At 45.3% G+C, this 15,512-nt stretch overlaps 1 long non-coding RNA gene across 1 annotated transcript in view; it reads left to right on the top strand.

The window, feature by feature from the left end:
* LOC140712300 (uncharacterized) overlaps positions 1-15,512 on the top strand; it is an 89,216-nt gene that overhangs the window by 37,435 nt on the left and 36,269 nt on the right. Inside the window, exon 2 of the long non-coding RNA XR_012093830.1 lies at positions 11,158-11,328. This is a non-coding gene — a long non-coding RNA (uncharacterized lncRNA). The remainder of the gene's footprint in view (positions 1-11,157; positions 11,329-15,512) is intronic.

Raw genomic sequence — 15,512 nt, 5'->3', positions numbered from 1 at the left:
GGAGGGGGCCCCATTAGAACAACACTAAGCAGAGACCTCTCCTCTCTGTGCCTCTGCAAGTAAACCCCCCTTTGGGGTATGGCCAGGAGGAAGCCCTCTGTCCCCCTCTTCTGTATATTCCCCTCTGTCAATATAAGGCAGAGAGAGATTGCTACGGGATAAGTTACAGCCACCCAGAGGCTGGAGCCCTCAGAGGGCTTGGCTCAGGGTAGAGCAGAGGGCACTGCCAGTGGAATAGGGAAATGGCTTCTGAGAATTGCCCTGACTACCTGGCCCCCGACTTGCCCTTTTGTCTTGCCTTGGTCCCAAGAGGCCAAAATTCCTACAAGAGAGTGGCATCATGAAAGAGTGCAAAGATGCTGGCTGAGAATCAGAAGATCTAGTTCAAATTCTGGTTTTACCACTTGTTAGCTTTGCTTCTTGGGCCAGTCTCTTAACATCTGAAGCTTCATTTCCTCCTTTGTAACAGAAGGGAAATTGATCCTCCTTTCTGGGATTTTGTGAGGACTAAATGGGATAACCTATATAGATGTGCCCGGCACAATGGATGGGACATAGGTATGCAACAGACGTTCATTTAATTTTTCTATTCTGGTAAAACCTAAACTCCCTGTCTAGTATGACTTTGAGAACTAAGAGGGAAAATAGAGAACACCAGTTGGATAGGTTTATCTTTTTAGTCAATGTCTTGTCAGAAATGATGTATTTTCTTACCTATACTGTATTGAGGAAAAGCTAGTGACTCATAATTAGTATATTTTGAAATTTGCATTAGAAATAATGCTGGCCTGGGCTGGGTGCAGTGGCTCACGCCTGTAATCCCAGCACTTTGGGAGGCCGAGGCAGGCAGATCACGAGGTCAGGAGATCGAGACCATCCTGGCTAACATGGTGAAACCCCGTCTCTACTAAAAATACAAAAAAAAAAAAAAAGAAAAAAGAAATTAGCCGGCCATGGTGGTGGGTGCCTGTAGTCTCAGTCACTCAGGAGGTTGAGGCAGGAGAATGGTGTGAACCCGGGAGGCAGAGCTTGCAGTGAGCCAAGATCGTGCCACTGCACTCCACCCTGGGCGACAGAGCAAGACTTTGTCTCAAAAAAAAAAATAATAATAATAATAATAATACTGACCTGGAGAGCAGCCAGCCTGGGCTATATCCTCATCTCTGCCACTAACCAGATGGAAGTCTTTGAGCAAATCACTTGGCATGTCCAGGACTCAGTTTCCTCATCTGTAAAATGAAGAGCTTGGAATATATGATCATGTAGATACATAGAGTATCACAATTCTATGATTTCATAAGAAGAGGTTTTTAGAGGAAATGCCACATTATGTGTGAGAGCATTGTTCTTTTCACCTCCCGGGCCACAGGGAGCCCCACTGACAGGCCCTGGCATTGTTATCAAGGAACTCCAGCTGATTTGGGCACAGTCTTCATCTTGGAGATGCAGTGCCCAGGGGGAGATGAACAACTTCTGGAACACCGGCCAGCAAACCCAGGCTCTGAAGTTCCTGCTGACATGGCAGGCTCAGCTTTGATTTGTTGGTAAACTCTAGTCTTCCTCCTGCCTGTCTGCCTCTCTGCCTGCTCACTTCCTCTTGGGGAGGAGAGTGCAACTCCTGGCCATGGACTGATGACTGGGGCAGCCCAGTGGCAGCAAATGTCACTGTGCACAAAAGCCCAGGTGCTCTGATTACTTGGAGCTTGGGAAGGAGGCTGAAGGGCTGGATGCTGGGCCCTCTGGCTGCCCTGCTGACCACATCTCCAGGCTAGCACTGTCTTGGGAAGGTGTGTCATTAGCTACTTTGCTAATCCCTGCAAGTTATCCTTTGCATCAGTCTGTGCGCCCTACAGATCGGTAAAGTCTTCTGAGAAACCAAATCTCCTTGAACATGCCCTCAGTTAGGGGCTGTCCAATGCCGGTGTTCCTTCTGCATTATCCCAAGAAGCAGAGGAAAAGTCTTGGAGAGTAAATAGTTAAGGCATTTCCTCATGCAGGCTTCCCTGCACACAGACACATCAGGAAGAACACACAATACAAAGACTTTCCCTTTCACAATTCACCCATACCTTATTTACTTTTTATAGTTTTATGAAACAAAGTCTAGCTGCCTTTTGAGTTCAATTCAATTGAGTGCTAACAAGAGCAACTCACCACACTGAGCACTGTGAGGCTATCACAGTGAATATGACTGTGTCCCTATCTCTACTCTCCAGGGCTCACCGTCTAGGAGGAGAGGTAGACAAACATAATTAACTAAGGTAACAAGGCAGATGGTCAGGGGTGCTTTTATAAAGTCCCTAAATATGATGGGAGAATAATTCCAACTGGAAAAGAGATTTCATCAAATCTTTTGTTAGGAGATAGCTAGGTCTTGATTTGGACCTTAGATGATTGGTAGGGTTACAATAAAAACACATTAGAGGATGGGGAAGGCATTTAAGATAGAAGAAATAGTTCAAGGCAAGGCAGTGAGAGGGGAAAGATTTCTTTATTCACATTGAAGTCCATCCTTGTTAACACATACACAGATGAACTACAAAAGGCAGCTTCCTGCAAAGCATTCTGGGGTGGGAGGAGGGAAGTGCTGCTCGGTGTTCACTCGTCCAAAGGGCCCAGTACCTCTTAGAGGTTTCTGCTCTCATTGCACGTTATTGCCTACTTTCTCTGGACCAAGAGTATACCGATTCTGAAATGCACATTCAGTTTAGCTGGAAAAATTGTAAGAATGGAAAAGAAGTGCTCAAATGAAGGATGATTGGAAATCTTAAATGTCAATATCATTTAAAAATTAATTTTTATACTCTTCCTCTTTTGAAGGTAATGTGCTTTGAAGTGGAGCTGGAAGGAAGTGATGTTTTCCTGACTTTGTTCTTGCCCATGCCAGACATCACTAATTGAACCCGGCATGCTTTCCCCCTGAGTTGGGGCTCTTGTCAGACAGAGCGCCCTGTGGTATTCCAGGCAGCCCCTGCTATTCAGCCAGTTGTATTACACCAGAAGAAGTCTCTTTGCCATTTTCTGTTTAAAGTCTTAAAACGTTACTACTATCTGAAATACCAAGTAACTTTTTCATGAAATACAAAGACTTAAAGCAGGGAGAAATTTTGTAACATCTAGCACCTTGAGAATCTCTAAATATAAATGGAAGTTGCTGAGGGGGCTCTAAGACTAGAATAAAGATGTTCTCACTCTCTTGTCCTCCCTGTGATTTAATAGTGTAAATATGAGGTTCAAAGAGGCAGGAGATATGTGAAGAAATATAAAATACACACAGAAAAATAACTATTGGCTTAGATCAATAGTTCTCAACCTGGATGTACATCTGAATTGCTCACTTGTTTTAAATGCAGATTCCTGGGACCCATTTTAGACTAAATCAGAATTTCTGGTCTTGGAGCTTGGAAACACCATATTTACAAAACATCCTGAGTAATTCTTCTGCACTATTCCTGAGACCAGCCCATGAATCTATGTTTGGGAACCAGAGACTTAAATGACAGAAATATTTCGGCCCTTGTTTTTGTCTTTGGATGGTTGGCCAAAAATACCATATTCATTTCCCATGGCTGAGCTACCTTACATTCCTTGGTGTTCCAGGTACTGAAAAACTGCAGTCATTTGGATATTGGAAATGAGTTTGCAGTTTCTAAAGGGGTTGGTCATTTGGATGAACATAAGTCATGCTTCATGCAGATCAATCTTTAGGATGTGTCTGAATTATCTTGCATCCATATTACTGTTTGGGCTTGGTTTTAAGAATCAAAGAAGAGAGAAAAGTAGTTTATGTTGACCAGGAAGACAAATTATCCTGAAATTTCTGGTTGTCTCAGTTCATTTTGTGCTGTTACAACAGAATACCTGAGGCTGGGTAATTTGTAAAGAATAGAATTTATTTCTCACAGTTCTGCAGGCTGGGAAGTCCAAGACCATAATGCCAGCATCTTGTGTCTGTTGAGGCCTCTCTTGCTGCATCCTCATGTGGTAGACAGTAGAAGGGCATGTGGGGCCAAACATTGTGCCCTCACATGGCAGAAGGGAAAAAGAAAGTGAACTCACTCCTGCAAGCCCTTTTTAGAGTGCCATAAATCCATTCATGAGGGTGGAGTCCTTATGGCCTAAACACTTCTCATTAGGTCCCACCTTCCAATACTACTGCATTGGGGACTAAGTTTCATGTAAGTTTGAGAGGGGACAAAAACATTACAACCATAGAACTGGTTATGTGGTCAATATTTGAGTCCACTTAACTTTCTGAAAGTTAGTGTCATAATAATGAGTATCATATATTGCATATCTATTCTTCACTGGACACTTCACTAGGACTAGATATACATTGTCTAATGCAGTTCTTAAAATAATCCTATGAAGAAATGATCATTATTTCCAGAAGAGGAAATTTGGGTTCAGAAAAGTAACTTTCCTTGAAAGACTCAGGATATGGATGTGATTCTTTAAACTAAAACTGTCCGACTCTAAAATGTTTATTCTTATTTACTACATTCTAAATTCTGTTTCCAAGAAATATGCTGTTTAGTGACATTGCTGGGACCAAAATCAAGCTCCATAATTAGTGTTGCAAACTTCAAGACATAACTAAGAAGGACACTTACTAGATACAGTAGTAGTGGTCGGTTAAATTCTGGTGTTCTCATTGACTTGATAGAATTTCATCAGGTTTAGCACTGGGCCTATTATTTGTCTACTTTTTATGTATAAAGTATGTTAAACTGTGTTAGGATTAATTTCAGTCCTCAAATTTATATTTTGGAAAAGTTAAAGGGTTCTTCCTTACCCTGCTGTTAAAAAGCCCCCAAAACAACCAATGTGATTCTTACACATGTGGCTTTCCATGTGTATGAGCAACACATGTTCCACAGAACATGTTTCCATGGAACGACCTGGCCACTCCTCCTGTAGAGTGGATTCTGGGAAGTGTACATGGAAAAGGACCCATCTGGTGCCCACTAGACTGAATGATCGTCCAGTGTACGAAAGAGTGCTAGGCCAGATGCAGTGGCTCATGCCTGTAATCCCAGCACTTTGAGAGGCCGGGGTGGGCAGATTGCTTGAGGCCAGGAGTTCAAGACCAGCTTTGGCTACACAGTGTAACCCCCAGATCTATGAAAAATACAAACATTAGCCAGGTGTGGTGGTGTGCCTGGGAGGCTGAGGCACGAGAATCACTGGAACACAGAAGGTGGAGGTTGAAGTGAGCTGAGATCCTGCCACTGCACTCCAGCGTGGGTGACTGAGCATGACTCTGTCTGAAAAAAGAAAGAAAGAAAGAAAGAAAGAAAGAAAGAAAGAAAGAAAGAAAGAAAGAGAGAGAGAAAGAAAGAGAAAGAAAGAAAGAAAAAGAAAGAAAGAAAGAAAGAAAAAAGAAAGAAAGAAACAAAGAAGGAAGGAAGGAAGGAAGGAAAGAGAGAAAGGAAGGAACTCTGATGAGTAGTCAGGAGGTTTGGTTTCTTGGCAGCTCTGCCACTCAGTAACTCTGTTATCTTGAGCAAGCTGTTTTACCCAAGACCAAATAATTTGTGTGTGTGATGACACACACAGAGCCCTTTAGCATATTTCTTGGAGAACTGTCTGATATAAGCTGTTTCCCCCCTTTCTAGAACTCAGATCTGCTTCTCACCATACTCATGTTTCTACAGAAGTCCTGTGAGTTAGAAGTCCTCAGTTTCCACACAAAGCTTTTGGACTAGAGGCCATAAAGTTATTTTCTTCATCTAATATGTCATGATTCTTGAAAAAAATGTTAGCCAGGGAGCTGGCAAAGAGACCAATGGGGCCTCATCAGTAGCACTGTTGTCAATGTCCTCACTGGGTTAGAATGGTCAGAGGGTGGGCAACCTAGCCCGGGCTCCAGTAGATGCCTACTGTCCTCCGACCTCTGGCCTGCCTCCTTTCTGGCCTGAGGTTGTTACATTCTTTTCTTCTTGGGAGACGGTTGTAGTGGATTCTAGTACCACATTCTTTGATATTTCTTGTTGGGGTGAAATATTCAAGCAAAAAGTTAAGTAGCCCCTTCATACATAGCTCATTGCTTTTGGAGATGCTGGTGATCCATCACACCTCACCCTTCCCATGGGCTAGAATGGCCTGGGCTGCTTGGGCAACAGTATCACTAGATGATTCACAGGGATTTGAACCTGAAGGGACCTTATCAAGCATCTAGTCCAACAACTTTATTGCACAGATGAGATAAGAAGCCCCAAGAGGGAAAATGACTCAACTCAAGGATACCCAGCCAGTTAGTGAAGCAGTTGACACCCCGTTTTCAAATTTATATTGTAAGCATAATAATAAAATCTACCCCCACGGAATTATTGTGAAGGTATTTAAATGAGATGGCACACACAGAGCCCTTTAGCACATTTCTTGGCATAGAGAACCATCTGATACAAGCTGTTCCCTCCCTTTCTAGAACTCAGATCTGCTTCTCATCATACTCATGTTTCCATAGAAGTCCTGTGAGTTGGAATGAGCCGATTTTATCATCCTTTACTCTGCAGAACGCCAACCCATACAGGAGTAAGCTGAGCTGCCCACGTTTAATCATGCGCCAGTGGTAAAATCTGACTTGGCCCGTGTCATGTATTAAAAAAATGTCTGGAGTTACTGAACACTAGAACCCATCCCTCCTGACTCTTAATCCAGTGATCTTTCCATTATACCATGCTGACTGACGGGCGGGTGGGGATGAGCTCCTTTAAATTGCTGTGAATACCAGCATGGTGACGGATGACTGTGAACACATGGGGCCACAGCCTCAGTATGTCCTAAGCCTGTTAGTGTCATTTTATTATCACGCATTTATCAAGGCTACCATGTGCATGTGGGAACTTTGCTTACTGCTGAGATGAATATAAAAATGAGTAGTAAGATACAGCCCCTGCCCTCATGGAGCACTTAATTTGATAATAAAGACAGACTTAGACATAAATAATTTCAATGTAAGGCAGATAGCAATCCAAGACTACTCTATATATGCTACAAGGAAGTACAGGGATTAAGACCTCACCTGTTGACATGGTGAGAGTGAGGTGGGCTAGGACAGGGCATCCCCCCAAATGCCCCCATCCAGCTGAAGGGACAGGGAACCTGCTTTATGGTCCATTAGGGACTCCAGCCTTGTGAGTTCCTTGCCACTGACTGCCGGCGAGCATAGCTGGGTTACTGTCTTGCCTTCCTTAGCCACTGCAAAATGTGAGAACATCCCCTTTCTTGCTCTGAGTCTAAAGGGAACTGGGTGGTCATTTGGTCTAGATCTCTGCTTCTGGGCAGGACTGCCCTCACCCGTGCTGACATGCAAGAATCTGCACTCCATATGCAGAACAGGGAAACAGTATTCTTTTTCTCTCTGTGTTTTGGTGGCGAAAGTGGGGCGGGGGTTGAGAATAGTGTAGGGGAGAAAAGAGGGGAGGTGAAGGGAATTGTAGGTCGATGCTTGACAAGGGGAGTTGGGTCACCCAGGAAAAATATGGCCTTGCTCTCCACTGGCAGATTCCCAGAGAAGCTCTGACTGTTCCCCACCTGTCCTGTGCTCCCCCCGATACCCCCCCAGTGCTGCTGTCCCTGCGTGCACGGAGCAGGGAGGCGATGATGAATTTCCCCCGAACGGCATTACAGACAGTCATAAATAATGCTTTGCTCTTTGGTGACGGCACTTTCCATTAGAGCTGCCTGTGCCGGGCTGTTGCTACCCCCAGTCTTCTGCCGGGGACTTGCAGTAAAATTTATCAGCGAGCTTTCTGCACCTAATAAATCATCCCCTCCAGGAGCCATCTGGCAGATAAGGCCATGAGAACCCACATGCTCTGCAGAGGTGGAGTCAGAGAGAGAGAGGCGGCCCTAGCTGGGCAGCCCCAGGCCCTGTTGAGGGGGACTTTCTTTCTCTCTAGCAGCCTGGCCTGTCAGACTCTTCCTGGCTTATCTCATCAGACTGAGGATGGGGGCCCTGGACAGGGCAGCTGCTCCAGCTCCCTGAACCGTGTGGCTTCCCACTCTGGGACTAGGCCTACAGATCACCTTCTCATGCTCTCTACACTCAGGTGTCCAAAAGATCCTGGGGTCTGTCACCAGGCCAGAGCAGGAATACCCTAGGCCAAGACAGGTGCTGTGACGGGCATGACTATTGCTTAACCGAATGCCCCTTGGTGTGTTCTAGAGACGTGAATATTGGCCAGCATCGAAACAATCTCATAGTGATAAGTAGCTTCCTGTTTGGATGGAAGGCATCAAGGAACACCTCTTAATTCAGGGCAATACTTCACATGTCTATCCTCATGTTTCTTGAGCAACAACTACCATGATTTCTTTCCAATACGTGTTACTTTCTGTGAGTGCACAGTAAGGGAGGTTCTGAAGGGTGCTGGACCTAGAGGGTAGAGTTGCTTAGATCAGTGATCACAGTTCTTCCCTTAAGGCATTTACAATCTGCTTGGAGAGACTGTCTTATAACCAAAGTCTCAGGTGTGGTGATTGTAGTGTTCACTGTCACAGCAAGACACAGTGCTTGCAGGATATGACCTACAGCTGTGTGCAATGTGCGAGTGGTTGGGTTTCTGGTCTTCTAGTCCCAGTACCTAGCACAGTGCCTGGTGTGTCAAAGCACCTGTATTGAGGGACATGTGGCAAAGAGCAAAGTGCCTGACACAGTTGCCAATACAAAGTAGAGTATGAGAGTGAAATGAGAAAGAGGTGAATAAAAACAGCATCATCATCCCCAGGCCCCCAGCAGAGTGTGCGCCCTGTTCTTTAGGGTTAACTGGGTGATCTAGGAACAAAATCCTTTTCTGGGCATGGATAACCTGTGCTCCTGTCCTTGCCCTGCGGCGAGCTGCCTAAGCTTGCTCAAGGCATGCTCTAGCTTCTGTTTGCTCATTTGTAAAACAATAGGCAAAGACAAGGCAATTTTTTGGAGAGTAATTTTTAGTAGTATTGCTATTAGAATACTTCCTCTTTTTTTCCCTTGCTGGTGCCTGCTTTTGTTTGAAGGACAGGAGGCTGGAGGGGTAAAGCCAGGAAGAACTCTTCTCTTCTTCCCTCCTGGGCCACTTGGCAGCTGAGATAACCTTGTTGAAGGTCCAAATGTGGGCCCCAAGCAGCTAGAGCTTGAGCATCCTAGACTTCTTCCCTGTGGGCTCATTCTGCAGGAGGATACCTATCATGCTGCCTCTGATTGCTGTGGACACATCCCGGGAAAACATTAAATGGAGTGTCCCGAAGATGCTTAGCTTAGCTATGCATTTAATTTGGCGGTAATTGAAATTTGCCAACAAAGATTTGCATGTAATCTGTGATTCCGTTTTTCAATTAAAATCGCTTTCTTCTTGTGGATGGGAAGTACTTGGCTTCTTTCCTCCTCACAGCACTTTGCAAACATTCACCCCTCACTTCTTTCGGGGCTGGAGAGAGGGTAGGGGTGTGGGGCAAGGAGGTGGAGTCTGGCCAGACAGTGATGCAGGAGAGGCCGGTGCTGCAGGTGAGGCTGATGGATGAGGGAGGGGTGAGGGCTTGAGCCTCCCTTGTCTGCAATGTTCTCAGAAAAGGAACCCCAGCTGGGACTTCAAGATCTCAGTTTCTAGGGGGCAAACAAGGGTTGGGGGACTGGGAGGTATAGTCAGAAGTGGGGAGAGCCGACCAGTTCTCCATGACCAGAGAAGGCGAGTAGTAAGAAGCCGGGGACGAGGCGCCAGGCTCAGGTCCTGGGATGTAGGACGTGTCTTTTCTCTTATCTACCTCTTCTCCTCTGGGTGAGTGTGGCCTTTGATAAAGGCGAGCAGCAACAGAGCTCCTGGGAGAGGAGAACTGATGGAAAAGTGTCTTCCAAGGCTGGCTGGAGAGGGGAAGGGAGGACAGGAAGCAGGAAGCAGTAGGCATGAAAATCACACCTACCTGAGTGGGGGTTGGGAAAAGCCAGCTGCTGGGTCTGAAGATTTGTGTCTTGCCTCCCATCCCCAAATGTGTATGTTGACACCTAATCCTGGTACACTAGTATTAGGAGGTGAGGATTTTTTGGAAGGTGACAGAGCTCTCATGCCTAGGATCAATGTCCTTATACAATAGTCTTGAAGGAGGCTTTCTGCCCCTTCTGCTGCTGGAAGATGTAAAGAAGGTACCATCTATGAAGCAGTGGAAAACCTCGGTAGACACTGAATCTGCCGACACCTTGATCTTGGACTTCCCAGCCTCCAAACTGTGAGCAGTAAATTTCTGTTATTTATAAGGCACCCAGTCTAGGGTATTTTGTTATAGCAGCCCGAGGACTAAGACGCCAGCCCGCTGGTCTGTGAGAGTCCTGAGAGCTGGAGCTGTGTCGTCATGGCCCCTTTCTATGCCTGGTACCTAGCATGGTACCTGGCACATGGTAAGAATGAAGTCTGTTAAAATGAAAAGTTGGTTGAATGTGATAATGTGAGTGAAAGGGCATTTTGTAAATTGTGACAGCCATTTTTGGTACTCTGACAGTCTTACTATTTCGGAGAATAAGATGGGGTATTTGACCCAAGGCTGAACTGATTCTGGGCCGAGCCCTGGGTAGGGTAGGGCCCCGGAAAAGGCCAGAGGAGGTGCTCCAAGTTCTTGACTGGAGCCCTCTCCAGGAGCTGGAATTTGTGGTGATTTCCTTCTCTAGACCCAGGTCCTACCAGGTGCCCCATCTGGGGAGCACTTTCCGGGTCTGGGCCTAACCCCTTGGTGCTGGTAGAAGAATAAATGTCCGCATCAGGCTGGCAACTCCACCATGCTGGGACAGGCACCAAGAGGGTTTGGTACAAAGAGAGCCAGTGAAGGGGCTTGCAGGAGAGGCAGTTTGGTTCTCGTAACCAGGTTGGAGGTGGAAATAAGAGCCATTTGAAGAATTAGTGGCGGATTTTAGCTGCCGTGGAGGGTGCACAGCTTTGGGCAGGGAAAGTGTCCTTCTCACCACCCCAGCAAGTCTTTTTTGGTCTATTTCTTTCAATTGGAGATAATCCCTTCTACCTGGCCAGACAGCTAAACTGTTTTCATTTTTTTTCTTCTTCAGTAATAAATCTGCCAACCCTGCGGGGCCTGAGCCAAGGGCTTGCTTGCTGCATCTACACAGAGGTCTCATAAAAATGGTGTAAAATGAAAGAGAAAAATGCATATTTCACACTTTGTCTGTTCTAGGTGATGGTGATTTTCAACTCATTCCCGTTACAAACAGCCGACCTTCCTCCCGAGTTCAAGTACCTTCTGCCTGGCCTGGAAGAACCGTATCTCTCTGTCACCCTCTTCCACTGGCCCTCACCTGCCCTCCCCTGAACATGCATTTTGCCCGAGAGGAGGCAGAGGTGGTTGGTAAGTATACTACGCTGGCTTAGTGCCTTCCAGGAGGGAGGTAGCGTGAATGACCCCAGTGCTCATGTGTTCACGACAGACTCACACAGGCTGGAGAGAGATGCCTCCATCCTCCGGCACACAGTCCTGTGCCTGCTTCTGTAGTGACTCCCTCTCCCTCTGTGAAAACACATGAGAAATACAGGAATAAAGGTTATCTTCTACTGAAGCCTGCCTAGTGTTTATTACAGGTAATTTTGAACTATGATCAAATCTCCAAGTTATTAGTTTGGTTAATGTTCAGCAGAAACAAACAACCTTTCCAACTTTATCTGCCTCCCTTCCCCTTTACAAATCTGCACATCTTTCGAAATGGTCGCTTTGGACTTCCCAGACAGCCTACGTTTGTTCCCATCTCCTGGCTGTTCACACCTGTAATTCTCCGGCATTGAGTCTGCTCCTCCTGACTCTATTTTGTCCAGCTCAGTTCTGTCTACTTTCAAGGTCCACTTCCTCCTGAAGCCTTCCTGGATCGCCCCCAGCCTATAGTGCTCTCTCTTTACCTGGGACTCAGTCAGGAGTTACAGCTCATATCATTCTCTCACTGGGTTGCCAATCATATACTGCTTTTTTGACATTTTAAAAAAGGCTATTATCATTATTTTCTACTTAACCATCATTTTCTTATTAACATTTCTTTTTTTCTTAAAATAGTTTCCTTTATTTTAATTTAATTTAATGAATTTATTTTTTGAGACAGGGTCTCACTCTGTTGATCAGGCTGGAATGCAGTGGCGTGATCCCCATTCACTGTAGCCTCGACCTCCTGGACTCAAGTGATCCTCCCACCTCAGCCTCCCAAGTAGCCGGGACTACAGGTGCATGCTACTACACCCGGCTGATTATTTTGTATTTTTGTTGCTATGTTGCCCAGGCTGGTCTTGAACTCTTGGGCTCAAACCATCCTCCCATCTTGGCCTTCCAAAGTGCTGGGGCTATAGGTGTGAGTCACTGTGCTGAGCTTATGAATGTTTCTTATTTCTCTATGAGACTATAAGGTCTTACCTATATTTCTGTCCTTTACAGTGCCAAACACATCGTTTTTACTCTTTACCAAACAGGTGCTTACTGAATGCTTGTCAAAAAAAAAAAAAAAAAAAGGAATGAATGAAAATTCCCACTTGGGGTGTGGGTGTGGCTTTGATGTTGTGGCCTTCTCTTTCCTCTTTGGAGTAACAAGTAAGACAATTCCCACTTCCAGGCCAGGGAGAGAGCCTTGATTTGCAGAGATACTGCCTATTCAATATCCCATCTTGTTTGGACGATGCTGGATATTAGGTGGCTGTTGAATACCAGTGACTGTCCCAGCACTTTCTGTATAGATCCTGAGATTTCCTTGTCAGTGATCACATAGACTGTTGAGATTTTATGGTAGTGAGAAAAAACTAGTGCTTCTCTTACTGTGTCCCCCTCCCTCTGCGCCTATCCTACTCCTTTTTACATCCCTGTGTGCTCCCCACACACAGTCTGTGTTTAATTTAGAGTAGGGAATTACTAATCGAATTTTCCTTCCAGTGTGCAGGCTGCCGCCGCTGCCTGCCATCTTGCTATGCCTTTGTTTTGTGCTTCCCACCTCAAGGCCACTTTACAAATGTGTTTGATTTGTGGTTGTGGTTTGTAGCTGCCACGGATTTCTTTGTTGTTGTTGTTGTTGCTGCGGCTGCGACTGTTTCCTTGCAGCTCAATTTTTAGCTGAGTGTTTGGGTAGTAAATATGGTTTACACCAACTGTGTTGGAAATAATGGCATTTATGTGCTGAAGTTATTTCCAAAACCTGTGATGTGTGTATACAAATAGATCCACGGCAGGGCCCCTAGACTGGGGAGAACACAGACTCAATAAAACCTTTGAGATGGAGTATAAACAGGTGTCTGAGACTAGGGCTAGGCCAGGCGGTTCAGAAAAATAACCCCCACCCCTGATGTTGGCTCTAAACTTAAGCTCTACCATAAATACCTTGCTTAGCGTTGGGGGAGGTAGCAGATATTTTTGTGATCGTATGTATCTGCTAAATGTTCGCTTGTATCCTTTTGAGCATCTCACTATAAACTTCTCAATTTTTCTATTCACTCACCCTCAATGGCTTTAAACCTTAACTGCCCTGGATCTTAGTATTGGAAAAAAATGTGCCAAGGGATTGGCCTATGAAACTGGCAACCCTCTTTTCTTCCAAATAGTTGCCAGTCTGGGGGTTCTTTGGTTTATGGGGTGAATCTAACCATTTTGAACAATGCCTTTTAAACTGTATCATGTGACTTTGCTAATCTCAACCTCTGGCAGGGAGTACAGTGTTAGAGAACTCTAAGACCGGGGAGTCAGGCTGCTATTGGTAGATGTGGTTGTAACCTCTGAATTTGGGTGGAGTGGGTTTCTTTGATGCCTAGATTCTTTTTTTTTTCCTTTTTTTTTTTTTTTTTTTTTTAAAGAGACAGAGTCTTGCTCTGTCACCCAGGCTGGATTGCAGTGGCATGATCATAACTCACTGCAGCCTTGAACTCCTTGGCTCAAAAAATCCTGCCTTAGCCTCTTGAGTAGCGGGGACTGCAGGTGTGTAGCACCACTCCTGGCTAATATTGTTTTTAAATTCTTTCTGTAGAGATGGAGTCTTGCTATATGGCCCAGCTGGTAATGCCTAGATTCTTGAGTCCCTCCCTGGCTCATCCCTGGGAGCAGCACCCAACCCCATGTCTGACACCTGTCCGGAAATGGAGCCTGCACATTGACCCTAGGTAAAGATCTCATTCACTAAGAGGTGAGGAGTGACCTCAAAGCCGTCTCGGCTCTCTGTGCTGAAGGCTGCGTGACAAAGGCGGAGGAAAGGTGTTTCAATTGTTCTCCAACTTGTAAATGCCAAGCAGAAATCTTGTTGTAGTTCCTAAATGCCATATTTTGGTGTGTTTATTGTCTTCCCCCCTAACAGGGAAAGATGGTGAATGGACTAATAATTCAGGAGCCGAGAACATGTTTATTTGATTTTTAGAGCTTTAGCAAATACAGTGTGTACAAAACCCGGTGCCAACAGCATGCATAATTCCTCCAGGAACGGGGCTGATAGGAACACAAAGCTTGCATGCTTCAAAACTGTAACCAATATTTACACATCTGAGTGACTAATTCTCTACTCCGAGCAGAAGAACAATAGGCATAATAGTCAGGTACATTAATGCAGAGTGTGCTCGTCTGGTGACTTGGATATTTGACACATAAACAAAGTTGTGGGGGTGCCACTGGGGGGAGAAGTGGAGGCTTTTTATCTACCTGTGTAACCATACACCAAACAGCAGGTTACAAACACACTCAGAAAATGCTGACCCAATGCCGTTCTTGTACCTCATATGCAGGATTGGCATATGATTTGCAGCGCTGCGGGAGTTCTGTAGCTGACCTCATTAGCGGCGCGTTTCCTGGCTTGTTAGCATCATATTTGTATAATTTACAGCACCTTCATTTTTATGGAATGTGTTTCTTGTAGAGTGTAATGGCAGCAATATATTTAACCTATCGTATTTAGGAATGCTTTCACTGGAGGCAGCCTGCAGATAGAAAGGGGACATTTTCTCCTCTCCTGCGTGGGCCTTTTTTTGTTTTGTTTTGTTTTGGCTTTTTGGCTGTCCCGTGTGTGTGTGTGTGTGTGCGCGCGCATGCGTTGCATACGTGTATGCATGTTTTTGTGTATATACACATTTTCAAGTGTGAGTTTGCATACGTGTGTGCTTGTTTATGTATGTGTGTGCATATTTATCTGTGTATGCACGTTTGAAAGGGCCTGAAAGACACAAAGGGGCCCTAAAGGTGTGACTCCTGCTCCAAGTTCAGAGGCCACTTTCAAGGACTGTCTTGACTCCCTGGCCAATGTGTGCCTTTGGACTGTGCAGACCTCATAGGCCTAGATGCCTTGCTTTGAGAGGATGAAATTGCAAAATAGGAAAGGAGCCAGGCAGGTTAGGTATTTGGGAATAAATTCTTTTAGGAGAGGGAGTAGGGGTGCTGTGAAGACTCTAATAAGGAAGGCAGAGCACTAAGGCGAGTTCTCCAGCCTCTGTGACCTCCTGGGGGCATTTGTAGAAAACAGTAAGATGGAAAAATGGAAAGTGCATGTCACTCAGGGACAGATTCTACCCCAACTGAATTCTTGTCTTAGAAAA

Source organism: Chlorocebus sabaeus, chromosome 8, assembly GCF_047675955.1.
Source record: "Chlorocebus sabaeus isolate Y175 chromosome 8, mChlSab1.0.hap1, whole genome shotgun sequence".
Classification (NCBI taxonomy): Eukaryota; Metazoa; Chordata; class Mammalia; order Primates; family Cercopithecidae; genus Chlorocebus; species Chlorocebus sabaeus.
Note: the sequence above shows the minus strand (reverse complement) of the source record. Positions and strands in the feature narration are given on the sequence as shown.